The sequence below is a fragment of the Manis javanica genome, chromosome 7, assembly GCF_040802235.1.
Source record: "Manis javanica isolate MJ-LG chromosome 7, MJ_LKY, whole genome shotgun sequence".
In the NCBI taxonomy this organism is placed as follows: Eukaryota; Metazoa; Chordata; class Mammalia; order Pholidota; family Manidae; genus Manis; species Manis javanica.
In genome coordinates, this window is record NC_133162.1 from 67,487,799 (window position 1) to 67,496,427 (window position 8,629).

Sequence of the window (8,629 nt, forward strand, 5' to 3'; positions counted from 1 at the left end):
TTTATAAGGAAGTATAGATGAGAAGACACAGCGTGGCATTATGAAAAAAAGGAAACGAACAAATTGGTCTTGGAAGTTAGAAGACGAGCTGTATTTCAGGCTTTGTAAATAATCTACCAAAGAGAAAGAAACATCCTTTTCCTAGGGCACTCTAACTTATTTGTAAAAATCATGGTTAAATTAGATAATTTTCATTGCTAGTTGCCTTTTAAATGTGGGTTCCTATAAATTTCATATTTAAAAATTTGATCCCTCAGGGAATGTGTATTCTTAAGTAATACTTAAGTCATTTTTAGGTTTTTACTAGGTCCTTTGAAATGATGAAAATTTTGCCGTGATTCTCATTTTCCTATAAGAGGTGTTTTTTAGGAACAGAGCTCATTGACACCAAATTAATAAGAGTATAAATTGAAGAGAAAAAGGAGAGGGAAAGAAAGCAAAAAGTGAAAAAATAAATTAAGGACAGGGGTTTCCAAAACACCTTTTTAATCTGCCAACTTTATTGTATTTGCTTAGTTTTTAGAAGGAGCTTGGATTCATCTTAGGTTTTGTTGTGAATTATTTTATGGAGGTATGATTGATTGAATTGCAGAAAGAAGTTCATAGTTACTGCAAACAGCGTTGTGAGTCTGGGGGTAATATACACCTGTGAAACCATCTCCGCCATCAAGGCCGTAAACACCCATCACCTTCCAACGTTTTCTGTTACCCCGTTTGTCATCGTTATCATTGTATGCGTGTGTGTTAAGGACACGTAACATGAAATCTGTCCTCCTAACTTTTCTGTGTTTTGTTCTTTCTTTTAAAAAGTGAAGGTGTATGTTTTATGTGCATTTTCCACATCTTGCTTCTGTCATTCATCCCAGAAGATGAAAATTCCTCCAGCTGAACCAATATGGGTGTGGTAATTATCGAGCAATTTGAAATGCAAAATTATTCCTCATGTAAGAGGCATATGAAAATTCCTCCAGCTGAACCAATATGGGTGTGGTAATTATTGAGCAATTTGAAATGCAAAATTATTCCTCATGTAAGAGGCACTTACCATATACCTGGGTTCACTTCCGTGTTTACTCTTTTTGTTTTGCAAGTGGCCATCTGCAATTTTTACTCTCCCTGCCATTAAATGACTGCTTTTTTTGTGTGAAAGTTGTAAAAATAACAGAACAAGAAGTCAGTTAGTAAATGACGTTGCCGCCAGCTTCACATGCTCTGTAAGGTATGCTTACTCTTATAATACTCTATCAATCACTTTATCTTAAAGAAAGTACTAGCTGGGGAAAAATATATAACCATGGAATTATAGCAATCAGGGCTAGTTTGTGATGTTTATGGAAGCTGTCTGGTGGAAACATTAATCAGAAGCTATAATAAATTTACAAAATATTGGGAATCATTCTTAAGAGTAAACCTCATAATTTTAATTGTTGGATAGCATCAAACACACTTTTTGAAAAATTTAACCTACAAATTTAACCTAAAATAACCAATAGGTTTTTATTATAGAGTGCTTATGTGTTGACAGGTTGGGGAAAAAACTAATTATATCCAAAGAAACATTTGTGCCTTGAGAAAAAAATGTGTAGCTTTTTAAGTTATTTTTTATTAAGTTATAATTGACATGCATTATACTATTTTCAGATGCACAATATAATGATTTGATGTATGTAATGTATTGTAAAATGATCACCACAATGTCTAGTTAACATCTTCATCATACATAGCCATGGAATTTCTTTTCTTCTGATGAGAACTTTTAAGATTCACTCTCTTAGCCACTTTCAAATATGCAATACAGCATTATTAACTCTATTTGCCATGTTGTACATTATATCCTATGAGTTATATATTTTATAACTGGAAATTTGTACCTTTTGACTCTCTTAACCCATTTCTTCCACCCCTGAACCCTGCCTCTGGCAACCACTGATCTGTTCCCTGTATCTATGAGCTTGTTTTTTTTTTTTTTTTAGAAAATGACTCAGTTAAGGAATCAAGGGAGGGTTTTGTTTTGTTTTGTTTGTTTTGTTTTTTTTGAGAGGGCATCTCTCATATTTATTGATCAAATGGTTGTTAACAACAATAAAATTCAGTATAGGGGGTTCAATACTCTATGTACAATCATTAATCCATCTCAAGCCTAACTCTCGTCAGTCTCCAATCTTCTGAAGCATAACGAACAAGTTCTTACACGGTGAACGAATTCTTACCTAGTGAATAAATTCTTACATGGTGAACAGTACAAGGGCATTCATCACAGAAACTTTCGGTTTTGATCACGCATTATGAACTATAAACAATCAGGTCAAATATGAATATTCATTTGATTTTTATACTTGATTTATATGTGGATCCCACATTTCTCCCTTTATTATTATTATTATTATTATTATTTTTATTTTTAATAAAATGCTGAAGTGGTAGGTAGATGCAAGATAAAGGTAGAAAACATAGTTTAGTGTTGTAGGAGAGCAATTGTAGATGATCAGGTGTGTGCCTGTAGACTACGTGTTAATCCAAGCTAGACAAGGGCAATAAACCATCCACGGATGCAGAAGATTTCTCTCAAAGCAGGGGAGATGAGGTTCTGAGCCTCACCTCTGTTGATCCCCAATTTCTCACCTGATGGCCTCCCTGCGACTGTGCCTGTCTTAGGTTGTTCCTCCCTTGAGGAATCTTACCCGTCTCTGGCTAACCAGTCATCTTCCGGGGCCATACAGGGAAATGTAAAGTTGGTAAGTGAGAGAGAAGCCATATTGTTTGAAAAGGTTAGCCTTTTACTTCTTTGCAGATTTATGCCCTGTGGCTTCTATGCCCAGCACTTGTCTCGAGGTATCTTTACCACCTGGAGGAATTATGATACTCGGTAACTTTGATATGAGGCATGAATTCTATTTAAGGGTTGTAATTAGGAAGGAAGAAGAAAAGCTATAGAGGTAGCATATGGAAGAAAACATGGGAGGATTGATTATTTCTTTGACATATCTTCTTGTAGAGTACCTTAAGTATGTATAGATTTTAAACTACTAACTAATTTGTACACACATATTAACATAATAGGAATACGGTGACATAAACAAAGCAAATCTATAATTACCATCCATCTCCAGTGAAGCCAAGAAAACCATTTAGGCACCCGAGGCATTTGTGAAAATTTGTCTATGATATGATGGATATTGTCCAACTGTACTTGAACAGTCTGAGAGAAATCAGACAAATTAAAGCAGCCCATTTCTGGGATCTGTTCACCTCCCATATGTCCTTTTAACCGTAGATAGTCTATAGTCATAAGATTTTGGAGTGCTACACCTTGCACCCCTCCCAACTCCTGGTTGAGTTCTAACAGTACAGATCCGGTCAAATTCGTTGTCTCAGTGTATGCACATGCCAGCCTAGACATCTCCCTCCTCATTCCAATGGCAAGTCCAGGAAACGGTGGGGTGGACGCAGCCACGACCACAGCATCGCCTGGATCCCTGTGGAGGCTTTTTGATGATCATCCCCCGGCACGAGTCCTCCAGAGAGTGCTGATGCCGGAAGCTCCTCCTCATATCGTATCTTAGTTCATTTTCTGGGTATCCAAGCTAGGCCTTGATCTTCTGCATAGAAACAAACAGACCCTTTGCCCACACTTTGACATGCCCTCTATACCACTGTGCAGAACTCATTGGAGGTCAGCACACAGGGACTGCCTTTTTTTTTTTTTTTTTATTAAGAGAAAGGAATATTATCAGAAAAGAGTACCTCCATAGCTGATCATCTGACACCCTTTAAGTGATCAACATTAAGGATATTTAAAGCATGCGTTGATCTTTGATTTACCAATAGTTTTATCCTATCAAGGAGTAATCCCCCTTTTCTTTCTTTCTTTCTTTCTTTTCTTTTTTTTAATCTTTAATCTACACTTACATGAAGAGTACTATGTTTACTATGCTCTCCCCTATATCAGGTCCCCTCTAACAACCACATTATGGTTACTGTCCATCAGCTTAGCAAAATGTTGTAGAATCCCTACTTGTCCTCTCTGTGTTGTGCAGCCCACCCTCCCCTTTCTCCCTCCCCCCCATGCATGCTAATCTTAATACCCCCCTTCTCCTCCCTCTCCTTTATCCCTCCCTGCCCACCCATCCTCCCCAGTTCCTTTCCCTTTGGTATCTGTTAGTCCATTTTTGGATTCTGTAATTCCGCTGCTGTTTTGTTCCTTCAGTTTTTCCTTTGTTCTTATACTCCTCAGATGAGTGAAATCATTTGGTATTTCTCTTTCTCCAATTGGCTTATTTCACTGAGCATAATAATCTCCAGCTCCATCCATGTTGCTGCAAATGGTTGGATTTTTCCACTTCTTATGTCTGAGTAGTATTCCATTGTGTATATGTACCACATCTTCTTTATTCATTCATCTACCGATGGACATTTAGGTTGCTTCCAATTCTTGGCTATTGTAAATAGTGCTGCGATAAACATAGGGGTGCATCTATCTTTCTCAAACTTGATTGCTGCATTCTTAGGGTAAATTCCTAGGAGTGGAATTCCTGGGTCAAATGGTAAGTCTGTTTTGAGCATTTTGAGGAACCTCCATACTGCTTTCCACAATGGTTGAACTAATTTACATTCCCACCAGCAGTGTAGGAGGGTTCCCCTTTCTCCACAGCCTCGCCAACATTTGTTGTTGTTTGTCTTTTGGATGGCAGCTATCCTTATTGGTGTCAGGTGATATCTCATTGTAGTTTTAATTTGCATTTCTCTGATAATTAGCGATGTGGAGCATCTTTTCATGTGTCTGTTGGCCATCTGTATTTCTCTTTTAGAGAACTGTCTGTTCAGTTCCTCTGCCCATTTTTTAATTGGGTTATTTGTTTTTTGTTTGTTGAGGCATGTGAGCTCTTTATATATTCTGGACGTCAAGCCTTTATCAGATGTGTCATTTTCAGATATATTCTCCCATACTGTAGGGTTCCTTTTTGTTCTATTGATGGTGTCTTTCACTGTACAGAAGCTTTTCAGCTTAATGTAGTCCCACTTGCTCATTTTTGCTGTTGTTTTCCTTGCCTGGGGAGATATGTTCAAGAAGAGGTCACTCATGTTTATGTCTAAGAGGTTTTTGCCTATGTTTTTTTCCAAGAGTTTAATGGTTTCATGACTTACATTCAGGTCTTTGATCCATTTTGAATTTACTTTTGTGTATGGGGTTAGACAATGGTCCAGTTTCATTCTCCTACATGTAGCTGTCCAGTTTTGCCAACACCATCTGTTGAAGAGACTGTCATTTTGCCATTGTATGTCCTTGGCTCCTTTATCAAATATTAATTGACCATATTTGTTTGGGTTAATGTCTGGAGTCTCTAATCTGTTCCACTGGTCTGTGGCTCTGTTCTTGTGCCAGTACCAAATTGTCTTGATTACTATGGCTTTGTAGTAGAGCTTGAAGTTGGGGAGTGAGATCCCCCCTACTTTATGCTTCTTTTTCAGGATTGCCTTGGCTATTCGGGGTCTTTGGTGTTTCCATATGAATTTTTGAATTATTTGTTCCAATTCATTGAATAATGTTGCTGGTAATTTGATAGGGATTGCATCAAATCTGTATATTGCTTTGGGCAGGATGGCCATTTTGACGATATTAATTCTTCCTAGCCATGAGCATGGGATGAGTTTCCATTTATTAGTGTCCCCTTTAATTTCTCTTAAGAGTGACTTGTAGTTTTCAGAGTATAAGTCTTTCACTTCTTTGGTTAGGTTTATTCCTAGGTATTTTATTCTTTTTGATGCAATGGTGAATGGAATTGTTTTCCTGATTTCTCTCTGTTGATGCATTGTTAGTGTATAGGAAAGCTACAGATTTCTGTGTGTTAATTTTGTATCCTGCAACTTTGCTGTATTCCGATATCAGTTCTAGTTGTTTTGGAGTGGAGGCTTTAGGGTTTTTTATGTACAGTATCATATCATCTGCAAATAGTGACAGTTTAACTTCTTCTTTACCAATCTGGATCCTTGTATTTCTTTGTTTTTTCTGATTGCCATGGCTAGGACCTCCAGTACTATGTTAAATAACAGTGGGGAGAGTGGGCATCCCTGTTTGGTTCCCGATCTCAGAGGAAATGCTTTCAGCTTCTCGCTGTTCAGTGTAATGCTGGCTGTGGGTTTATCATATATGGCCTTTATTATGTTGAGGTACTTGCCCTCTATTCCCATTTTGCTGAAAGTTTTTATCATGAATGGATGTTGAATTTTGTCACATGCTTTTTCAGCATCTATGGAGATGATCATGTGGTTTTTGTCTTTCTCTTTGTTGATGTGGTGGATGATGTTGATGGATTTTCGAATGTTGTACCATCCTTGCATCCCTGCGATGAATCCTACTTGGTCATGGTGTATGATCCTTTTGATATACTGTTGAATTCTGTTTGCTAATATTTTATTGAGTATTTTTGCATCTACATTCATCAGGGATATTGGTCTGTAATTTTTTTTTTGGTGGGGTTTTTGCCTGGTTTTGTTATTAGGGTGATGTTGGCTTCATAGAATGAGTTTGGAAGTATTCCCTCCTCTTCTATTTTTTGGAACACTTTAAGGAGAATGGGTATTATGTCTTCTCTGTGTGTCTGATAAAATTCCGAGGTAAATCCGTCTGGCTCCAGGGTTTTGTTCTTGGGTAGTTTTTTGATTACCGTTTCAATTTCTTTGCTCCGTAATTTGTTTAACTTTTGTGTTTCTTCCTTGGTCAGTCTTGGGAGGTTGTATTTTTCTAGGAAGTTGTCCATTTCTTCTAGGTTTTTCAGCTTGTTGGCATATAGGTTTTCATAGTAGTTTTTAATAATTCTTTGTATTTCTGTGGAGTCTGTCGTGATCTTTCCATTCTCATTTCTGATTATGTTGATTTGTGTTGATTCTCTTTTTCTCTTAATAAGTTTGGCTAGAGGCTTATCTATTTTGTTTATTCTCTCAAAGAACCAGCTATGAGCTTGTTTTTTTAAGTAAAAAGTATAGGCTCTTCTTCTGGGTCTATATCCAAAAAAATTGAAAGCAAGATCTTGAAGAGATATTTGCACACCCATGTACAAAGTATAAGTATTCACAATAGCTAAGAGGTAGAGCCACCCAAGTGTTTGAATGAATGGTTAACAAAATGTAGTATATGCATACAATGGAAAGTTATTCGCCCTTTAAAAAGGAGGGAAATTCTGACACACGCCACAATATGACTGAACCTCGAGGACATAATTCTAACCTATATAAGTTAGTCATAAAAAGACAAATACTATATGATTCTACTTAAATGAAGTATCTAGGGTTGCCAAATTCATAGATACAGAAGACAGAATGGTGGTTGTCTGGGGCTGGGGGTGGGGAACTAGAGAATTGTTTAATGGTACACAGTTTCAGTTTTGCAAGATGAAAACGTTTGGGATGTTGGTTGCACAATAATATGAATATACTTACTGCTCCTGAATTGCATACTTTGAAATAATTGAGAAATACATTTTATGTTATGCATTTTTTTGCCATAGTGAAAAATAAATGTTAAAAAACCTGATAGCAACATATAGCAGAGCAAGGAACTTCCAAATGGCTGGAGTGAGAGAGGATTTGAGGGAGGGAAATGATTATCTTGATTGTTATGATGATTACTCTACTTCACATGTTTGAAAAAACTTACAGAGCTGTACACTAAAAACCGAATTTAATTGTATTTAAATTATACCTTAATAAAAAAAGTTAGGCTCTGGAAAATAAGAAATGTATTGTTTTAGTGATGAATAAAATGTTGTGAAATATGAGAATGGAAAAATAATATTTTAAAGTCAATATTATGTTTTAACAAAATATAAAATATACATTTGAGTATCTCTTTAAAGTTAAAGATTATTTTCATCAGGAATGAAGTCTATTTCCTTATATATGGGCATATAGGTGAAAGTAATATACTAAAATTTATTCAGCAACCAAGTACTGATTATTATTCAACTTGACACAATTATGCTGTCATTACACAAAAAACTGCAATTACTTTAAATGTATCCTTACATACTAGTGCTTTTAATCGCATGGTATACAGGTCTGGGAGTGAAGCAGTATATGTAGCCCTAATTTTGATGGCTATTTCCATACTGCTTTCCAAATGGCAAATATTTACATTTCCATTAAGTAATATATGACATAATACTTTAATTTGTACAACTCTACCACTAATAATATGTATTATAGATATTTATGATTATTCCCTATTTGATAGTATAATTAGCTGGTATTTAAATTTTATTTTAATTAATGGACTTTTTTATATCAGTTTTAGATTTATGGGATAATGAGGAAAAGTACACAGAATTCCCATAGTATTCCATCCTCTCACACCCACAAGCTCCCTATCAGCATCCAGCATTACAGTAGTGTATTTCTAACAACTGATGAACCTACTTTGATATGTCATTATCATGCAAAGTTCATAATTTACATTAGGGTTCCCTCTTAGTGTTGTACATTTTATGTATTTTGGTAAATATAGAGTGACATGGATCCACCATTGCAGTATTATACAAAATAGTTTCCCCTGCTCTAAAAATCCTCTTTGCCTATTTACCCTTCCTTCCCTCCAACCCATGGTAATCCCTGACATTTTCACTGTCACCATACT